Here is a 21278-nt window from a genome sequence, read left to right on the forward strand (position 1 = left end):
CTCTACTTTACATACAATTATCCTTAATCTCCACAGAAAGGCTGCTTCTTTACTTTTCATCTAGTGATGGCCAGCATTAAAATCCTGATTTTAACAGAATCAGTAAAAATGCCTCAGTGATTTAATTTGAAAGCAGTATCAGGAATGTACAAATGTCTTTTTGTTCAAAAATACAAAATTAATTATCCATAGGCATGGTCAACGACAGCAATAAACCGTTATATATTGTCAACTGAAACTAGTAACTGATGGGTATAGTGATTTTTGACATCAATAAGCCTTTTCTTCTGTCATTTTCCTCAAATGACTTCATCTTATTGACAAGAAACACTGCCTTGAGCTTCTCATCACAGTTCTTTAATAATGGTAAAGCAATAATCTAGGAATTAGAACATGCCATTTGCATACCATCACTCATTTCATCCATTCCACCCATTCTGCCCATTCCAGCATCCTTCTCTTTAGGAATTTCTGTGACTACAACTTCTGCTGTGGTTAACAGAGGCCACCCTAGAAGCGTCCAATAAAGCGGTTCTTACAAGCTTAATTGGATCAATGATTCCTTTTTCCACCATATTCACAAAACCTCCAAGCATAACATCATACCAATTCCTGAGGAACTTTGTATAATTTTCTCAACTATCAATGAACCTTCAAAACCTGCATTCTTAGCAATGATCATTGCAGGAATTTTGAATGTTTTTTTAATAATTTTATAGCAATTTTTAAAATCTTTATTAGTTGGATTTAGTGACCCCAAGACTGGAATGCATCGAAGCAGAGCACAACCACCTCCCAGAACAAAGCCTTATTCAAGAGCAGCACTTGTAGCATTGAGTGCATTTGTAACTCTTTCTTTTCATTCACTTCCACATCACTTGTTTCACCATACTTCAGCATAGCTAATCCATCTGAAAGTTTTGGTAAATGTTTACTCAGTTTTTCCTTTTCATATTCACTAGTTGTGGTATCTAACTACTCAACGATTTCTTGAATACATTTTTCAATTTGAGCCCTATCACCTTTTTCTTTCAAGAGCTTGGCATCATCTTTGGTTACAATGACCTCTCCAACTTCTCCCAAATCATGAGGCTGAACATTTTCCGTGTTGAAATTCAACCCCTGTTCTCCAAACACTGCACCACCAGTAGCAATAGCCACGTCTTTAATCTGGTTCTTTCTATTGCTGCCAAAGCCTGGAACTTTGACTACTACAACCTAAGCAACCTGAGCAAATTCTTCAGGAGCTGTCACAGGCTTAGATGCTTCTCAAGTTCAGCAATTACAGCATCAACAGCTAATATCACACCTCTCCTGATTTCTGATGGATTAATACCTTTGCTAATCGTCTCAAAGCCTTCCTTAGCAATAGAGCGTGTGAGCACAGGAGCAGTGGTGGTGCCATTTCCAACTTCTTCATTTGTATTATTGGCACATCCTGAACAAGTTTAGCTCCAATATTTTTATATGTATCAATTGATTTTGGAACATTCACACCATCTTTTGTTACTTTGGTATTTCCCAATTCTGTTCAATAATCAGTCCTTCCCTTTGGCCCCATTGTGACAGCTACAGCATTGGCTACAAGGTCTACACCTTGAAGTATTTAGGCTCAGGCATCAGCACCTTATTTTACATCTTTGGCACAGCCTGAGTAAGATAAGAGTCAAAGTCCTGGGCACAGGCTGCATCTGGCAAAGGACTGTGGGTAACTGAAACATTTCTGCCTGGCGTCGGCTGGCACAGGGCAGCGAAGAAGGCCAGCAGCAGCGAGTGAGGGCAGCTTCTATTCTTAAAAAATGTTGAGGTCATGGAACTTTTCAGGTTAATGAGATAAAGGAACATGGAAACCAAGAAATATTTTACTAGTATAAATTTGAATCATTTTGTCCCATTCTCCAATTGCACATGTTCAATTCAGAGAATTATTTCATTCAATCTATAAATCTATCTTAAGATATTTTGCCATAGTTAGCATAGTGGAAAATATGGGATAGCTATCTAAGCATATTGCTACTTTTTGTGTGTGTTCTTATTGTATTCCTTAATGCATTTATTCACATTTTTCTCACATACTTATATTTAGTCCAAAGTATGTATGGTGTTTTGGGTTTTTTGGTTGTTGTTTGTGTGAATGGAATTATATTTCCATAACAACGGTAATGTAAAGAGTTTTAGTTTTTCTGGAATGCTAAGCTGATTTTATTTTCCTTTGAATCACTGTTTTAACACTGACTCTGTCCTAAATAATATATTGAGCAGTTTCATAAATCTGTAGTTACCTTCAGTTATTAAAAGGGAATCCAGAATGTTTTAAAGGTACTGTTCGCATTTTTCTGAAAGAGCTTCACATACCCTTTTTCCAAAGAAAACTAGAACTATATCTATGGCTGATCAAAGGGTATGTGTGTGCATGTCTAAATAGGAAAGAGGATATGTATGGCACTAGGATATCACATCTCATCATTTTCAAGGCCTAAACTATGTCTTTCCTTGTTAGAGGGAAAAAACAGACAAAGAAAATTGGGACCACAGGGATTTTCTTTTTTCTCACTCTGACATGGTCTAGGGTTAATATTTGTTGCTGGCAACCTATGTAGATGTGAGATCCAGGGTTATTCTGGGAGATGGCTTGATAGGCAGCATTCAGCTTCTGCTTTCATCCCTCTGTCACAGGGTACCTTCTCACAGAGGGGCAGCCTTACCTGACATTCTATGTAGGGTCTTTCTTCTCTTGTTAGTCATGCCCATAGCTCCTTTCACCTTCTCAAACCGCATTCTTTTTCACTGGAAATCAAAAAAGCCAGTGATCACCTGTTCAATACTACCTAAGGTTGTCCCCCATTATCTTTAATCCCAGGCATACAATATTATAGCTGTTATTTATATGTCGTTATCAATTACTCCATTAACACTCCCATTTATATAAAGTTTTAAATGAAAAGTTATTTTATCAAGCATACTTTTAGAGGATATTAGCTTTGCTTTTCTAATAAGTCTTACTCAAGAAGGATTTCTGGATTGACTAGGTAAAGACATCCAAAAATCCACTTCTCTATAAAACCATTTAGAACACTGGCAGGAAATTTCAAAATCAACCTTTTCAGAACTCTGGAAATTATCCTGTGGCTTACATCAATCCAAGGAGGCTTTATATAAGAAAAATGGCTTTGTCTTTTTAAGAAATACAGTATTTGTGGGATTTTAACTTTGCCTCTTCCCTCCCTCAACTCCATGGTAGTTTTAAAATCAGCAGCCTCACTGCCATGGTATCTGGGAAAACTAACAAAGGAGCAGCCATTTGGGGAAAAGAACTGATGAGAAACTCACCATCCCCAGAGAATTGTCGCTATTTGACCTGTCCAGCAGCTGCCTGGAAAAGTCTCAATCACAGGACTTTTCTTTATCTTTCCTGACTCAGATTTGAGTTAGAGAGAAAAGCCCTATTGCCTTGGGATTTTGTGTAAAAAAAAAAAAAAAAGTCAGTGGAAATTGTTGAACGTTGCAGCTACGTGAGTCTGCAACACTAGTTGGAGCAAAAAAGAGGCTTACCAAAAAAAGGTAAAAGGGAAATCTGGAGGATGAGCTGTCCATATGGAGCTTTGGAAAGTACTAACTTTTTTCTGGGGACCTAGAAGGCCACATTCATATACAAGACTGGGTTGATGATTAGGAAAATCCTGAGAAAATCCAAATCACTCACCTCTGGCTGAACTTGAGGTTCTACGCAAGCAAGAATTTAAGATAGGCAGAAATGTAAGCTGTCAGATCATTGAAGGCATGCCCCAACGTGCACATGCGCACACACACACACACACACAACACTCAGCACTTCAGTAAAAGAAAGAGACGAGAATAGGACACTTACTGGCTCAAGACATCAAAGAAAATCGCTGTCCATTCCTAAAATGACCACTAAGCCAATTGAGTAGAAACTTCAGTGGCTACCTCTGATAAGGAATACAGACTTTACAAAATTAGTCCAGCAAAGATACTGAACAAATAAACACACAGACAAACAAATAAATAGAGCAAGAACCCTCTGAATAAATAGAGCAAGAATCCTCTGATTTAGTAGGTCCTAGTTTATGAGATTAAATTCATTAAACTCATGTTAGCAGTTACTAACATTTATCTGAAGTTCTGGTTCATGCCATTCCACTAAGTAGTAGCTTCCATCAGCAACTGCTTATCAATCTCATGCTTCTTTCCATCTTCTCTAATTTCCAATGAGTCACAGCTACTTTAATATTCCTGCAGTCAGATTAGGAAGGCAGGAAATAGTCACCCTTCATGCAGTTGTTTAATAAGAAATTTGGAGCAAATTGCTGAGGTACTGGCTCTAAAGATGTTAAATTGGTGAAACCTCGTACAAAATCACTGGGTTTTGCCAAAAACTACTTGTTGTCCAGGAAACCTCAGGTCTTCCACAACAGGATAAACCACCTGTCACTTTGGGATATTCTTCTGAGAATTTAGGTGCTACCCAGGAGGATTGGACACCATTTCCTCAGTGTTCTAGGCCTCAAAAATATGTCAAAATTCACCTTTGTATACCTTATGGTATTTTGATATTTCTAATTTTAAGACAAGCAAGGGAATATTGATTGCTTCTTCCTGCTTAAAGTCTCCCATCATGACCCAGGGAGGAATATGAATTTAACAATCAAAGCATCCATATATTCAACTATTCTTATGTAGGAGCTTCAAAACCTTTCCCTGGTCTCCTTTATTTAATAGATCTTGTTGTTAACATAATGTAATTATTAACATTTCTCCTTAGTTTTAGTTCTTCATATATTACTGATGGAAGGATGCATCCACCTATTCCCTAACATGGTAACAGGAGTGAAAAGAGAACAGATATGAATTATCATTTTGCTGACCAAGACTCAGAAAATAGAGGAAAGACTTATCTACTACTGATTAAGAGCAGGATGGTGTCTTTAACCATATGTATACTTTGTGCTGGAAAAACCTAACTCAGAGTTATGATGAGATTAATTCATGTAGATGGGAAGCCACATCATGTATCTCTGGCCTACTCAAATTATGGTGGAAAAAAATTTTGGTTTTCTTTATATTCCTTGTTGACAGAGAAAGATTGAAAGGATGAATGCCATTTTAGTACAGAAACTGATTTCTGACCAAATATGGTATATTAGTCAGGGTTCTCTAGGGAAACAGAACAGGAGATATCTGTAAATATCATGTGATTTTTATAAGAATTGTCTCACATGACTGTGGAAATAGGTAAGTCCAAAGTCTGTAGGGCAGGCAGCAAGCTGGGAACTCCAATGAAGGTTTTCAATTAATTCCCCAGCAGAAGCTGACTGGCTGAGGTAGAGATGGAAATTCTCTTTTCTAATTGCTAAAATGCTGACATCATTAGTTCTCCTTTTAGAGCCTTCAACTGATTTGATCTCATCATTTGATCTCATCAACTGATTTGATGAGAGCTTTCTCATTGTTGAAGGCAATATCCTCAGTTGATTGTATAATCACATCGGCTATGGATGCCATCAACTTATTAAGGATTTAAGTCCATTAAATGTCCTTACAGTAATAATCAGGTCATTTGTTGCTTGACCAAAAAATGGACACCAAGACCTGGCCAAGTTGACACATGAACTTAACCATCATGGATTGAGTATAATGTAAATGTTAATGTAGGTCTATTCGTATATTTATTAATCAGTTAGTATGCACATGGTAAGAATCAAAACTCCATTTGACTATATTCTGTCTTTACTACATGTAGCCAGCTTTTAAAATGACATCATACCTCATAGCCTAAGAATATACTCCTTAGAAAACGGTTTTCCTTTGGTTTCTGTGGCACTATTTTATCCATAAATCTCTTTCTTCTCCTTCCCTGTATCTCCCCTTACTCCTCTTCACATTAAAATTTTACATTCCATGGATTTAGTTCTAACTTCTTCTCATTGTATATGACTATTCAATCAATCTTTACTCCAGAGCTTCAATTAGATCTATGTGTGGATGTCTCCAAAATCTATGTCTAAAATCAACAAACCTAAGATGTGTGCAGTTGGCTTAGTAGTTGAGCCCTAGGAAGGACAACAATTGATATTGAAGACTACTAGTTAGTGACAAAACATTTTATAAATGCATAGGCTGTGATCATATGGTGTAAAGGTAGTGTTCATACAGAACTTGTGTTTCTAAGGTATGAGGTTGAAAAGCAGTTCACAAGTAAAATGAATTGATTACTATTGGTTGCATTTAGTATAGTGTTATAAGAACTGTACTCAAAAAGTATTGGGCAGTTTGCCAAAATAAATGAAAGGGAACTGAGGAAAACCAGAAAATCAGGACCTTATAATGTTTGAAATATATCCGATTTTAGTTTCCAGGTAATGAGAAAAATTTCATTAAGTTTAGTTTGGGGACAACTTTGGACTCTAATAGCCACAATTAAATTGAGAGAAAAAAAGACGCTGAGATGTGAAAGCAAAGAGAATAAGAAGTGAAAATAGAATTTGTGGTTTCTGGTATATGGCACTGACTGGAAGCAAACAAATGAAAAGTATACTGTTTTGAGTGATTGCATTCCCTAAAAGACAGAAGTTTTGATATTTCAAGTTTTAAAACAGCCAAAATTTAAAAAGGCAGAAAAAAGACTGAAGAAAGCATATAGAACCAAGGAGTGTCCACTTTAGTTATCTCCAAGAATGGTATTACCAAAAGCAAATCTGCTCAGATAGTACATTCTGGGTCCATAGAGTACAAAAATCAAAGGAACTTCTCCAAGGGACCATAATAAATGCTTAAAAAAAGGAATCACCAGAGATTAGGGGGCATTCATTATATCTTCCCAAAGAATTTCAGAATAGGTCCAGGCCAGTGACTATTCTATGTCCCACATTCTTACCAATCTGCAAAAAATAAATGTTTATTGTATTATTTGTCCCTGTTCCACTATTGTATATTTGGTATGTTGGCATGCAGTTGTCATAATTTGGGTTCATAATGTTCTAAACTAAGAGTAACCACATCTGAATACAATTAATTACCTACGTCATAGTACCTGGAGATCTTGGACTTGAAGTCAGATTCATTGCCTGGATTGGAATTTGGTTACTTTTTTTAAGGACAGATAGTATTTTATATGGAAAAGGGGAGCTAAACCCTTTTTGGTAACCAGAGAAGAACATTGTAGCAGAAATAATATCATTCATCACTAAATACTTCATGCATTCCCTACATTTCCTAGTGTCTATGCACTAAAAATGGGGCCGTGTGACCACATCTGGACAATTGTCATGCCATACACCAAAACAATATTGAACTGGCAGGAATTGTCTGAATCAATTCTTTTTGAACTCTGGCACCTAGTGAAATAATGTGCAGCATCCAGGGAAGAGCTGGAAGAAGATAATGGTAAAGTTTGGTAAATATCAAGGCATTTCATGCTCTGCACAGAAGGCACCATCCCCCAACCTCAAACCACTTGCCAGGCAATAGTGGAGACTGCAACATAGTTTCCTGGTGCAATTTGCTTGAGCCAGGGTGGGCTGTAAGTACTTAGTCCTCCAAAACCCAGGGGTATATAGTCCAATCACTGATCAAAACTTTTGATCAGCTACTTCAGATTCCTGGGGCTCAACTCTGAGGGCAACCATTGTTCAACCTCCCTTAGGCACAAGTGGCAGAGTGTTCTTTAGGGTGCAGTACCTGCATATACTTTTTCTCTTTCCTCTTTCCATGCCTTATTTTAGAGCAAAAAGTAGTTTAGAAAAGTAACAAGTTGATAGATCGAACACTAAAAATAACAGCAACAACAAAAACAACCAAAAATTCCTAGCAATCCCAGAGGAGTATGGAAATTAGATTTCCAGGAGTTATAACGAGATAATAATCAGAATATCAAGTGCACAACAAACAAATACAAAACACACAAAGAAACAGGAAAGTATGGACCATTCACAGGAGAAATAATTTGCCAGAAACTGCCTGGAGGAAGCTCATACACTGCAACAATTAGTCAAAGACTTTAAATCAACTGTCTTAAATATGTTCAATGAGCTAAAGGAATCCATGTAAAAAGAACTAAAGGAAATAAAAAAAAAACATTCTCTGAACAGAATAACGAAATAGGAATTTAAAAAGAAACCAAAAAAATTTTTGGAGCTGCAAATTATAGTAATTGAAATGAAAAAAAAACCATTCAACATATTCAATAGCAGATTTGAAGAGGCAAAAGAAAGAGTCAACAACCTTGAAGACAAGGCAATTGAAATTATCCAATGTAAGGTGCAGAAAGAAAAAATTATGAAAAATGAAAAGAGACTGAGATACCAGTGGGGACACCATCATGTATACCAATATGCATTTTTGGAGTACTGGAAGGATGAGAGAGAGAAAGGGAAAGAAAAATCATTTGAAGATATAATGGCCCAAAATTTCCAAGTCTGATGAAAGACATGAATATAGACGTGCAGAAAACCCAATTAATTCCAAGCAGGATAGACTCCAAGAAATCTAACCCAAAACACATTATAACAAAATTGTCAAAATCTGTGAGACAAAGAGAGGATTTTGAAAGCAGAAAGAGAAAAGTGACTTTTCACATAGCAGAGACCCCCAATAAGATTACTAGTGGAATTCTCACCAAAAATCATAGAGGTTCAAAGACAGTAGACTAATATACTTAAAGTCTTTAAAGAAAAAATAAGAACTATCAACCAAGAATTTTGTATCCAGCAAAATAATCTTTGGAAAATGAAGGAGTAATGAAGACATTTACATATAAACAGACAAACAGAAGCTGAAATAGTTCGTTATCAGAAGACATGCTCTACAAGAAATACTAAAAGGAAGTCCTTCAGGCTGAAATAAAAGGAAACCAGACAGTCAGTTGAAGCCACAAGAAGAAATAAAGAACATTGATAAAGGTAACTACATAGATAAATATAAAATCCTGTATTATTATACTTTTTGTTTGTAACCTCTTATTTCCCCTTATATGATTTAACAGGCAAAAGTTTAAACAATAATTAAAATCTATGTAATAGGTATATAGTATGTAAAGAAGAATCTGATACAATAGCAATATAAAGCAGTAGGGCAGAGATATACAGGAGAAAAGAGTTTTTTACTACTGAAACTAGGTTAGCACTAATAAAGTTTAAGATGGTTATGTTAATTATAAATGTAACCACAAATAAAATAAATAAAAATATAGAGAAAGGGAAAGAAGAAGTGAATCAAAAGGGTACACTAAAAATAGCAAATATTAAAAAAAAGGCAACAATGGTATAATTGAAGAATAAAAAACAAAAAAGCAAATAAATGGCAGAAGAAGTAAATCTTTCCTTCTAAGATATCAGCATAAATATCAATGGATTGAACATCCTTATTAAAAGGCAAAGATTGGCAAACTGGATGAAAAGTTTGTACTATCTATATGCTGTCTACAAGAAACTTACTTTAGATTCAAAGATACAAAAAGAATGAAAGTAAAAGGGTGGAAAAGATATTCCATGCAAGCAGTAATCAAAAGATAACTATATTTAGTAGCTATATTATTGTCAGACAAAAAAATACCTTAAGCAAAAAACAAATTATAAGAGGCAAAGAAAGATATTATATATTGAAAAAGATTTAGCACAGAAAGATTAAACATATATGTCCCTCAAAACAGAGCCCCCAATATATGAAGTAAAAATTGACAAAAATGAAGGGAGAAATATATAATTCCACCATAATAGTTGGGGACTTAATTACAGCACTTTCAGTATTACAGAACATCTAACCAGAAGACCAAAAAGGAAACAGAGAACTTAAACAATGCTATTAACCAAGTAGACCTAATAAACATATATAGAACACTCCACCCAAAACAGCAAAATATACTTTCTTCTCCAGTGCACAAGGAACATTTTCCAAGATAGACCACTCTGACCATAAACCAAATTATACTTCATTTAAAGCTATTGAAATCATTCAAAGGATCTTCTGGACAACAATGAAATAAAGCTGAAGGAAAAGTAAAAATTTACAAATATACGAATATTAAAAATACACTTTTAAGCACCATTGTATCAAGAATTAATCATAAGCCAAATTAGTAAATACCTCACAGAGAATGAAAATGGAATCATAACATACAAAAACTTATGGGATGCAATGAAGGCAGTACTCAGAAGGAAATTTATTGCTCTAAACATCCACATTACAAAAGAAGAAACTTGGACAAGAAGAGCAAATTAAACCCAAAGTCAGTCGAAGGCAAGAAATGGTAATTATTAGAACAGATATAAGTGAAATAGAGAGTAGAAAAACTGTAAAGAGACTCAACAAAACCAGAGTTTGGTTTTTGACAAGATAATAAAAAGGTAAATATTTAGCCAGACTGACAAAGACAAAGGGAGATCACAAAGAACTAAAATCAGATGAAATGGACAATTCCAGAAAATATACAAATTACTTAACCTGATTCAAGAAGAAACAGAAAATCACAACACATCTAGAGAAAATAAAGAGATTGACTCGGTAATCAAAAACCTCCCAACAAGTTTCTGTACCCCCACAGAAGCTTTGGACATGAGCAGGAACTGGCAAAAAAGAATTTTTTTCTGTATGTTCCAGTAAAGGGCAATCATCAAATCAAGTAAAGGCCACTTAAAAATGAGAAAATTTTATGCTGCCTGGCTGGCCCCTGTTCCTTCCTCTCACTGACTCAGCACAGAGCTCCTGAGTTTAACTCTCTGACCTCTGCCTCTGCATTTGTGGCTATTCTACTTTTTCTGGAAGGTTAGCACATATTTGCAGCCAAGTACTCTATCAGCATGTTCTCTACCTCTGGAATTTCATAAATCTGAAAACATTACTTTGTTTTTTCCTGTCTCTGTCCCTTTTGGTTAAACCTGCCTGGCAGTGTTTTTGATGGTATAACATTCTCAAAAAACCTTGTGGATCTCCTTCATATTTCAAGAAGATCCATACCATTAGACAAGAGCATTCTCCATAAATCTTTCCTGTGTAACTTCATCTCTCATTAGATGATTCATTGGATCCAGGGGACAAATACCTAATCTCTTCGGCAAAAGTTGTCCAGCCACATGCTTGGCCTTTCTCTAGACCATGCTGTATGAAAACTGAATTTCCAATTTTTGCATACTTTGCAATCTGCAGAGACTGAAAACCTCTGGAATCATCAAATGCTAATTCCTTTTTGCTTAGAATTTCCCTCCTCAATTTATCTCTTTTCTCATTATTTACTACAAATAGCATATCCTCAGGTAACTATCCAAATTTAAAAGTTTTGCTTTCCACCTGACAATAGAACATAATTCAGTCAAGTTTCTGCTGCTGTATAACAATATTATGTAACCCATTTCCTTGTGAGACTTTTCCAGAAGCAATTCTAATGTTATTTCTATCAATATTCTGTTCATGCTGATATATATACTCTACCAGATGATAGAACTTTTCTGTACCAATCTCTTTATTTCTTTCTGAGTCCTCACCAGGATTGCCTTTAATATCCATATACCTACTGTTTTATTATCTAGTCTTCTCAAAGCAAATACATGAAATGTTTTAGGTTGGACAATGGTAATTTATTAGCTTGCAGTTTTGAGGCTGAGAAAATATCCAAATCAAGTCATCATGACAGCAAAGCTTTTTTCCTAAAGACCAATTGCTAGCAATCATTAGCTTCTCTGCCATATGTCAAGGCACATGTCTCCACCTTCTCTGGGTTTCATTAATTTTAGCTTCTTGCTCCTATAGCACTCCCTGCCCCTTTCTCTGCATTTAATCCATTTTTAAAGGATTCCAGTAAGAAGATTAAGACTCATCCTGAATTAGGTGAGTCACACGTTAACTAAAGTAACCTCATCACAAGATCCTAATTACAACAGGTTTGCACCCACAGAAATGGATTAAATATAAGATTATGTTTTTCTGGGGGTACAAACAGAAAACCACCAGTTGCTCACCAAGTTCTCCTACAGAACACTGTGGGAGAACAATTATGTCATATAGCCTGGGTCAAGAGATTGCTGGCTGTAAGAAATGCAGTGTAGTGCCCCAGGGCCCTAAAGAAAATATTTCTTAGGAAAGAGGGTACTTTCATATCTGTGTAGATGAAGGATTCTTAGGGCAACTTCAGGCCTCATGTGCATGCCTAAGACAAGAGACATTTGCAGAAAAGATCAGGGAGGTTCTCACACTTTGGTCTGGAGCTATTATCCATACTCATAGTATATATAATTCCTGAAAAAAGAGCTTAAACTGTTCAAACTACAGAAACTAAGAAAAATATGTATTTTTCTCTTTCTCCTCTTCCTCCTCCTTCTCCTTCTTCTTTCTTTCTACTTCTCTTTATACTCCTCCTCCTCCTCCTTCTTATATTCTTCTTATTCTTATTATTTTGTTAGCTTCTAGCATTCATGAAAATCTCCACCATAACACTAATTGGATTCAAGTATAAGGAGCCAATAACTTGGAGTCTAAATTTCAGTGAGAATATATCAAAATACCAAAATGTTTATAATTCAACAAAAGTTTACAAAGCATTCAAGAAACAGGGAATGATACCCCTAGCAAAGGAAAATAAAAGACATTAGAAACCATCAAAGAGCAGGATCAGTCCTGGGACATTCCAGACAAAGCTTTATATTTCTTAACGGTCCTAAAGATGCCCAAGGAGCTAAAGGAAAGCATGGACAAAAAACTAAAGGAAATCAAGTAAATGATGGACGTAAAGAGACTATACATCAGAGAGGTGGAAATTATGAAAAGGAACCAAACAGAGAAAGTGTGTTCCAGTATACACATTGTAAGAAGTAGGGGAAGAAAGAGAGATGGGACAGAGAAAATATTCAAAGAAATAATGACTGAAAACTTTCCAAATTTTAGTAAAAGACATGAATACACACATTCAGTTTGCTTGATGAACCCCAAACAGGATAAACCTAAATAGATCCATATTGTATTATGTTATAATCAAACTGTCAAAGGACAAATGTAAAGAGAAAATTCTTAAAGTCAGAAGAGAGAAACAACATGTTATATACAAGAAAGCCTTAATAAGAATGAGCCAATTTATCATCATAAACTATGGCTGGAAGAAGGGAAAACATATTTAATTTAATTTCCTGAAAGCAAAAATATGTCAACTAAGAATTTTATATCTGACTAAATTCTCTTTCAAAAATAATGGAGGAATTAAAACATTCCCAGATAACAAAAGCTGAAGGACTTCATCACCTTTAGGCCTGCCATACAAAAAATACTTCAAGGAGTTCTGCAGACTGAAAGAAAATGACACTAGAAAATTAACTGAAGCCATGTGAATAAATAAAGACCTCCAGTAAAGATAATGGTATGGATAAATATAAATATCTTTACTATTGCATTTTTTTAAATTTCTAATTCCATTTTTTACTTCCTAACAGGATCTAAAAGACAAATACATAAAATGTAATGATAAGTCAATGGTTTTGGACTCCTAATGTATAACTGTAATTTGCGATTCAGAACTACATAAAGGTTGGGGAAGGGAGGAGTATAAGAATACAGTTTATATGTGCTATTGAAGTTGTTCATTTGATAAAGAAGAAAATGAGTTTGTAATAGATTTAGGATGTTAAATTTGAATTCCATGATTACCACAGATATAATATCAGAGAAAATGCAAACTTGTAGAGATGGAAAGTAGAGTACTGGTTACCAGGGACACTGGAGAGTTAATTCAAAATGAGTGTAGGGTTATTTTGGGGATGAAGAGAAAGTGATAGTTATGGATGGTGATAAGGTTACTGCAACATTGTAAATATGAGTAATCCCACTGAATGATATTTCTGGGAGGGGTTTAGATGGGAAGATTTCCACAATATTAAAATAAAAGAGAGATAAACTAAAGAGATAATGAGAATTAAATGCAATATATGATATTGGATGGGATCTAAAAATTGAGGAGAAAAAGCTCAAATGGTCAATATTTGGACATAGAAAAATTGGAATATAGAGTGTAAGCTCTTTATCAATATTAAATTTCTTAAATTTGATAACTGCACTTAAGGTGATGACATAGGTGAATATCCTTATTTGTAAGAAATGTGCATGGAAGTACTGTGTGTCAAGATTATGATATGTACACTTTGCTCTCATATGTTCATTAGATAGATATATAGATTATTGATAGCTAGATGATAGATATGTAGGAAGATAGATAGATAGATAGATAGATAGATAGATAGATAGATAGATAGATAGATAGATAGAAAGAATAATGTGAAAAAGGTGACAAAATTTTAAAATTCATGGATCTGGATATCAGGAGTGGGTGGGAGTATATTGGAGTTATCTTTATGGGTTTTATTGGGATTTATTTTTCCAACTGTCTTGTTAGTTTGAAATTATTTATAAAAAATTTAAAATAATAACTTCCCAACCAAGGGAAGACCAGGTCTGGATGGTTTCATTACTGAATTCTACTAAGTATTTAAAGAAGATTTAATACCAATCTTTCTCAAATTATTAAAAGAACATAGAAGAAGGAATACTTCCTAACTCACTCTATAAGTCCTGTATTACTCTGATAACAAAGCTAGATATAGACAGCACAAGAAAAGTAAATTACAAACCAATATCCTTATATGCAAAAGAAAGAATGTCTACCTCCACCTCTCACCATATACAAATTTTAATTTAAATGGAGCAGCAAACTAAATATAGGAGCTAATACTATAAAATTCTTATAAGAAAACAGAGGGAAATATTTTCAGGACCTTGTAGTAGGCAATGAGTTTTTAGATTTTACACAAAAACACAAGAAACAAAATTTAAAAATAGGCAAAAATAAAGCTTTACCTCATCAAAGGACATTATCAAAAAAGTACAAAGGACAACCTAGAGAATGGGAGAAAATATTTATAAACCGCATATTTTATAAGAGTTTTATATCCAGATTATATAAAGAACTCTGAAAACTCAATAACAAAGAAACAAACAATTCAATTAAAAGATAAGTCAATAACATAAATAAACATTTCTCCAGAGAAGATATTCAAATGGCCAATAAGTATATGAAAAGATGCTTAATATCATTTGCCATTAAAGAAATGCAAATAAAACTGCAATGACATGCCATTTCACACCAAGTAGGATGGCTATGATAAAAAAAAATTCTGAAAATAACAAAGGTTGGTGAGGAATGCCAAGAAATAGGACCAAATGTTCAATGTTGGTGCGAATAAACAATGGTTAATCAACTGTGGCAAACAGTTTGGTGGTTCCTCCGAAATGTAAATGTAGAATTACTACATGATCTGGAAATACCACTCATGGGTATACACACCAGAGAATTAAAATTAATATCTCAGACAGATATTAGCACATCATTGTTCACTGCAGCATGATTCTCAATAACCAATTGTGGTATAAACCTAAGTATTCATCAAGAGATAAATGTATAAGCAAAATGTGGTATAGCCATACAATGGAATGTTATTTTTATGGAAAAAGTAATGAAGTGTTGGTACATGCTACAACATGGATGAACTTCAAGGACATGTTATGTTAAATAAAATAGATACATAAGGCAAATATTGTATGATTTCTCTTATATGAAATACTTAAAATGAGCAACTATGTAGATATTGAAAATAGAATAATGGAAACCAGGAGTGGGGGGATGGAGAAAAAGAAATTATTACTAAATAAATGAGTACGAATTTTTGTTTAGGATGATGAAAATAATCTAGAAACAGGTATAAGTTACATGGTATTGTCAGGGTACTTTAATGTCAAAACTGTCCACTTAAATCAGCTAAAATGATTTTTAGATTATAGCACAATTAATTTATATTTTACTACAATTAAAAATAAATTACTTAAATTTTTAAAAGCGAAAGGAGTGAAAAATCCTCTATGTAACTTTCTAGTTCATGCTTTCCCTGTTGCAAAGACCCTGGGAGCTAAGTATTAAAAGATGCCCTAGTAGCAAAAACAAAGCATTTAAATATCATATTCACCACTGGAAGAGATATTCCCTGAAGAGATGATATAAAAATATCTTTATGTGAAAGAAAAATAAAATTTTGTTGGGGAAAAAATCCCTGTTGTTTATATGTGTCTTGTGATAGCTTTTGCTCTGGCATCTCTTTTCAAGTGTGTTTATTAGAAAACAACCTTGGAGAATAGAATTACTATCTCCCCCAGGTATAGAGGGCAAATTTCTTTCCAGACCAATGTAATTAAGGTAATATCTGCCTCTGGGAAAAGGATTGGGGCAGGTTTGCTAGAAGCCAGCTTTTAAGTAATGAGATTTCCTGTATTGAAGTTCCCCAAATGTGTGCACAGTACACAAGTTTACTGTCAAACGGACTGCTCCATATTGCCCCGCATTGTAGAGCAAGAAGAACCTATGTGAAGATGAAGTTCAAACTGCTGTATGGCTCGAGTAATAATGTCCTTTGTCTCTGACTCATGAATCTTGCAACCATCTGTGTACTTGTGGCAATCTAAATTTACAAATAGAGAAAAATCGCAGATTCTGTTTTTTTCCCCAACAGTTATAGGTTAAGACATTGAGATTGAGACTTTACTTATCCCTTAAATATAGAATAGTCTCTTGTGAGAAATGCTTCCAGAGATCTTAATTTTAATACATCCAAAATTAAACTAATTTTTGATTCCCCACTACAATCACCACCGTAGTGGTTCTCAGTCAAGTAAATGTTTACTATCAGTTACCCAAAAAGAAGCTTAAGAGTGGTACTTGATCCCTGTTCCTTAAACCTTCCCTTTCAATCCAACACCATCTTATTCTTACCAGTATAACCTAGACCGGACCACTATCATTTCTCATCTCTTCTCATCTATTTTCAAATTAGAGAATTTTCAAAAACATGTATAATTATCTCATTTCTTAATTGAAAACCTTTCCCTGTCTTCCAAGTGTCTTTAGGTAAAATTAAAATTCTTAAACTTGGCTTCCAATACTTCAGAAATAGTCTTTATTTCCAGTCCACCTCCTGTTCCACTTCTTCTGGCACTCAATTCTCCATTTGTAATAAACTTTTTTGAATGACTCCAAGTGTTCCATTTTACCCCCAAATAATCTGGCCCATCTGTTCACTTGGCTTGGAACATTTCCTTTTTTAATCTTCATGTACCTAAAAAAAGAAGGCATTACAAACAGAACATTGAAGACACTGTTCCCTCTCCACTAAGGTAAGTGAATAGGAAATGTCTATAACACCCAATTAACAATGCCATTTGGAAATTTCAACTGATTTATTAAATTCTAACTATCTGCTGAAATTCCCCAGCTCTTTAATTTTGTTCATATTTAATATTAATAACAAATTACTCATGATTATTTTGAAATCCTTTTTGATAATTCAATACCTGAATTACATGGGGTCTGTGACTATTGTCTTTAATTTTCATTTTCACTTGTAGTAATATCTTCTAGTGTGCCTACTGATATGATGTACTGAGTAGGATGGAGCATCATTTCTGTGGTAATCCTACTGTAAAATGCACAGTTAGAATATAATCATGAGACAACATCAGACTAAAGCAAGTTACGAGACGTTCTACAAAGTAAATGACTTCTACTCTTCAAAAATGTCAAGGTCATAAAGCAATTGCAGATTAATAAAATGAAATATGACAACTAAAATATTTTACTTATATAATTTGAATCATCTTGTCACATTCCCCAATAACACATGTGTAATTTAGATAATGATTTAATCCAATCTATAAATTCATCTTAAGATACTTTGCCACAGTTAGCATATTGAGCTATCTCATTGAAAAATATAGGATATCTTTATCTAGACATATTATTATTTTTTTGTTCTCATATTTTTTGGACCGCTTTACTTTGACTCTTTTTTTTCCATCGGTGGAATTTCAAACACCCATTTTCTAATATGCACTTGTTATTTTGTACCTATACCCAAAGCATTGCTTTTATCCCTGTTAAATTTTTATGCCCATTAAAGAATATTTCATGATTTTACTCTTCATTGTATTTATTATCTATTTCCCATAGCTTTAACTATTTACACATTTTTCTCAGACTGCTCCTATACCTTCGGCCAAGACATTGATATAACATTGCCTACACAACACTAGCTTCATAGGCAGTAACTAATACTTGGTCATTACTATAATCACTGGCTCCCAAAATGAAAGTGCCAGTAAATCATGTATGTGTCTACCTTCTTCAAAGATACAATTAAAAATAAATCTATCAGGTGTCTATTCTTGTTTACTTCGGTCAGGAGTTCAGTTTTAATATAAGTTCCTTGGTAAATAATTACCTGAAATTTTAAGTTCATTTTCTACTGATAGAATCTTTCATCAAACCCTTCAATTTTAATTTGTCATAGCACATATAAAATTATATATGCATATGATAATTTTAAATATATCTCTCCATCTTTAAAGTATAAATTCCATGAGAGCAGAGACAATTACAATGTTGATCAACAACAGATTTAAGGAGAAGATTTGAGATCCTTTAAGTATTCACTAAAAATTTGTTAAATTAATGAGTCATTTCCTGGGTTAGATTGCAAGACAGCTATGTTTTAATTGTTTAGCACATGTGGAGAAGTGAGTTCTTTTTCCATGAATTTTAAATAGTTACAGTTGTTCAGTCAAAAAAGAATAGCCTTAAATCTCATTCTGTTTAAAAAAAAAAAGCTTTAGCTTCGTGGACATGGAACTGGAATGGGTAATTTCTGAGGGATACACCTTTGTAGCCTTTCTAAGTCTTTTCAGTGTGTAAAGACATGTGATTTCCAATGTCAGTCTGAACACTTTCAATTAGCACCAACAGTTTCCCTGTAGGAAATGTTATCTACGTGAATCACTGAGAATGAGTAATAAACTATTTCTGTCTCACTACAATAGCATTGCACTGAAAATGATTTTCATTGTAGCCTTCCCTAAACAGCATTGGTACCATGTCCAATGCCAGGTGAAAGGTATCCTCAAGCTTTTTGAAACTTTCTGATGGCTACCTTTTCTTTGATAATGGATCCCATTTTTGTCAAACATGATACTGTATATTTCTCCTTTTGAGAGTTTGTCTGTGAATTTTTGTATCATTATTTATGGCTGTGACCTTTTTCAGTTGAATTTCTTCTTTTATTTCATCCACAAGAATGCAAGTTGGAGGCATTAATAAATATTGTGAAAATAATTAAATCCATCTTCACAAATAAAATTCTCTATTTTACCAAGGAGCTCCTTCTTTATTAATATTAATTCCCTTGTGTGATAATCTCATTTTTCTATCAAGTCAAGTACATACAGCTCTTTCTCCTCAGATGTGTCTGAACCATCTAATCTCCTTTGTTCTTTCTTTTAAAGCTTGGCCTGATGGAACAAAATAGGTTTTATTCAAAAGAAGTGTTTTTATTTTCTATTTTGACTTTTCTTATTGGTGAATGTGCTTGGTTTGTTGGTGTATACAATTCCTAAAATCAAATGTACCACCTAGATCAGGAGTTGGTCAATTTTTTCTTCAACAGTCAGAGAGTAAATATTTTAGACTTATGGGATATAAGACATCTGTTGCAATTACTAATTTTTGACCTTCTAGTGTGAAAAAAGCCATAAAAATAGGGATGGCTGTGTTCCAATAACACTTTGTATCCAAAATTGGTCTGCCAGGGTGTGGACTATAGTTTGTCAATCCATGTTGTAGGTTACTGAGAAAATTAATTTTTTTTTCTCTCTTTCATGGTTTCTAAGTTTAGACCACAAATATATTCATTTAGTATCTTGAAATGACATCTCAATATTTTAAAAAATTATTAGCCTAATATTTATTTTTAAAAACAGATATGTTTGTATTTGTATTTGTCTTAAATGCATGTATCAGTATTTACTTTATACATATTTACATTGCTTCTTTGACTATTAGACTAAATAATTATGGAGTGCATAAAACATGTTTTCAGTCCCCTATTATCATATTTAACTTTAGTTTCAGGTTTAGGAATACTGTAAGAAAGGAAAGACTTGACATATTTTATTCTTTGACTTATTTTTTAAAGACTTATATTTGATTTCACAGAAATTTTATCTTCATATCTCTAAATCTTATAAGTTAGTTTGTGTGAAGACCAAATTTTTTTCTTTGAATTATGTTATGTGCCTTCCTAAAATATGGTGCACAATGGAACCACTACCATCAGTTCATGTGCTGTGTGCTGCATTAAAGTTTTCTCAAAGACAGAAGGTCAAAAACAGAAAGGGAGGAAGAAAGAATAAAAGAAAAATAACTATTATCGTCATGCAACATTATAGCTAAATCCTTATTGTCGTTTCCAAACCATCAAATTTTCACCAGAGAAAAAAAATTTGACAGCAAATTTATTAAAGACAACTGACTGACAGAAAAAAATTGGTAGAGGAAAATATTTCACTATAATGTTGAAGAATAAATCAATATGTATTGCTCTCTAAGTGTATATATACACACACACACACACATTTCTACATGTGATATTTGTTTCTGTATATTGCTACATATTTATATAACACTTTTGTAACCTAGAAACAGAAATCACACCATTTCTAATTGTCTAATAAAAAATAAGTGCTTGAATTCTGGAAAGCATATTTGTAGCAACCTCTGTTGGTTTAAAATATTTTAGTGAAAAGACATTAAGTTCAGTTAATCTTCTAATATGATGTTACTCTCACAACATTATAACAGAGACAGGTAAGTAAATTTATTCCCTCTTTACTAATGAGCATAGTGAGGTGAGAATGTTTGCTCATCTTGCCCATGTTTAGTCAGTATATATATTGAACAGGGTTTTCTTTGTTACCTTCTTTTGTTATTTTTCAGTTAGCTCCTGGCAATCAAGGAAAGCTCTGTCATAACTCTAGCTGGATACAAGTTTAAGGAACATACTCCTCAGTCTGAAGTCCAGCGATAACACAGTAAAATATTTAAATACTAAATATTAAAATATCAAAACATACAAAGAAATGGGAAATTATGACCCAGGAAAAAGAGATTAAAGCTATAGAAACCATCAGTGAAGAAGATCAGACCTAGGATATTCCAGGCCAGACAAAGACTATAAAAACTTGGTCCTAAATGTGCTCAAAGTATTAAAGGAAAAGGTGGACAAAGAACTAAAAGAAATCAGGGAAAAAATAGATGAACACAAAGAGAATATCAATAGAGAGATGGAAATTATAAAAATCAACTAAAATGGAACTGAATATTGCATTAATGGAAGTTTAAAATTCTCTAGAGG

At 33.8% G+C, this 21278-nt stretch overlaps 1 pseudogene; it reads right to left on the reverse strand.

Annotated features, from left to right (window-relative positions):
* Nucleotides 1-379: 379 nt before the first annotated feature.
* On the reverse strand, nt 380-1721 carry LOC101419737 (60 kDa heat shock protein, mitochondrial pseudogene; annotated as a pseudogene).
* Between the last annotated feature and the right edge of the window lie 19557 nt (nt 1722-21278).

Source organism: Dasypus novemcinctus, chromosome 7 (assembly GCF_030445035.2).
Source record: "Dasypus novemcinctus isolate mDasNov1 chromosome 7, mDasNov1.1.hap2, whole genome shotgun sequence".
In the NCBI taxonomy this organism is placed as follows: Eukaryota; Metazoa; Chordata; class Mammalia; order Cingulata; family Dasypodidae; genus Dasypus; species Dasypus novemcinctus.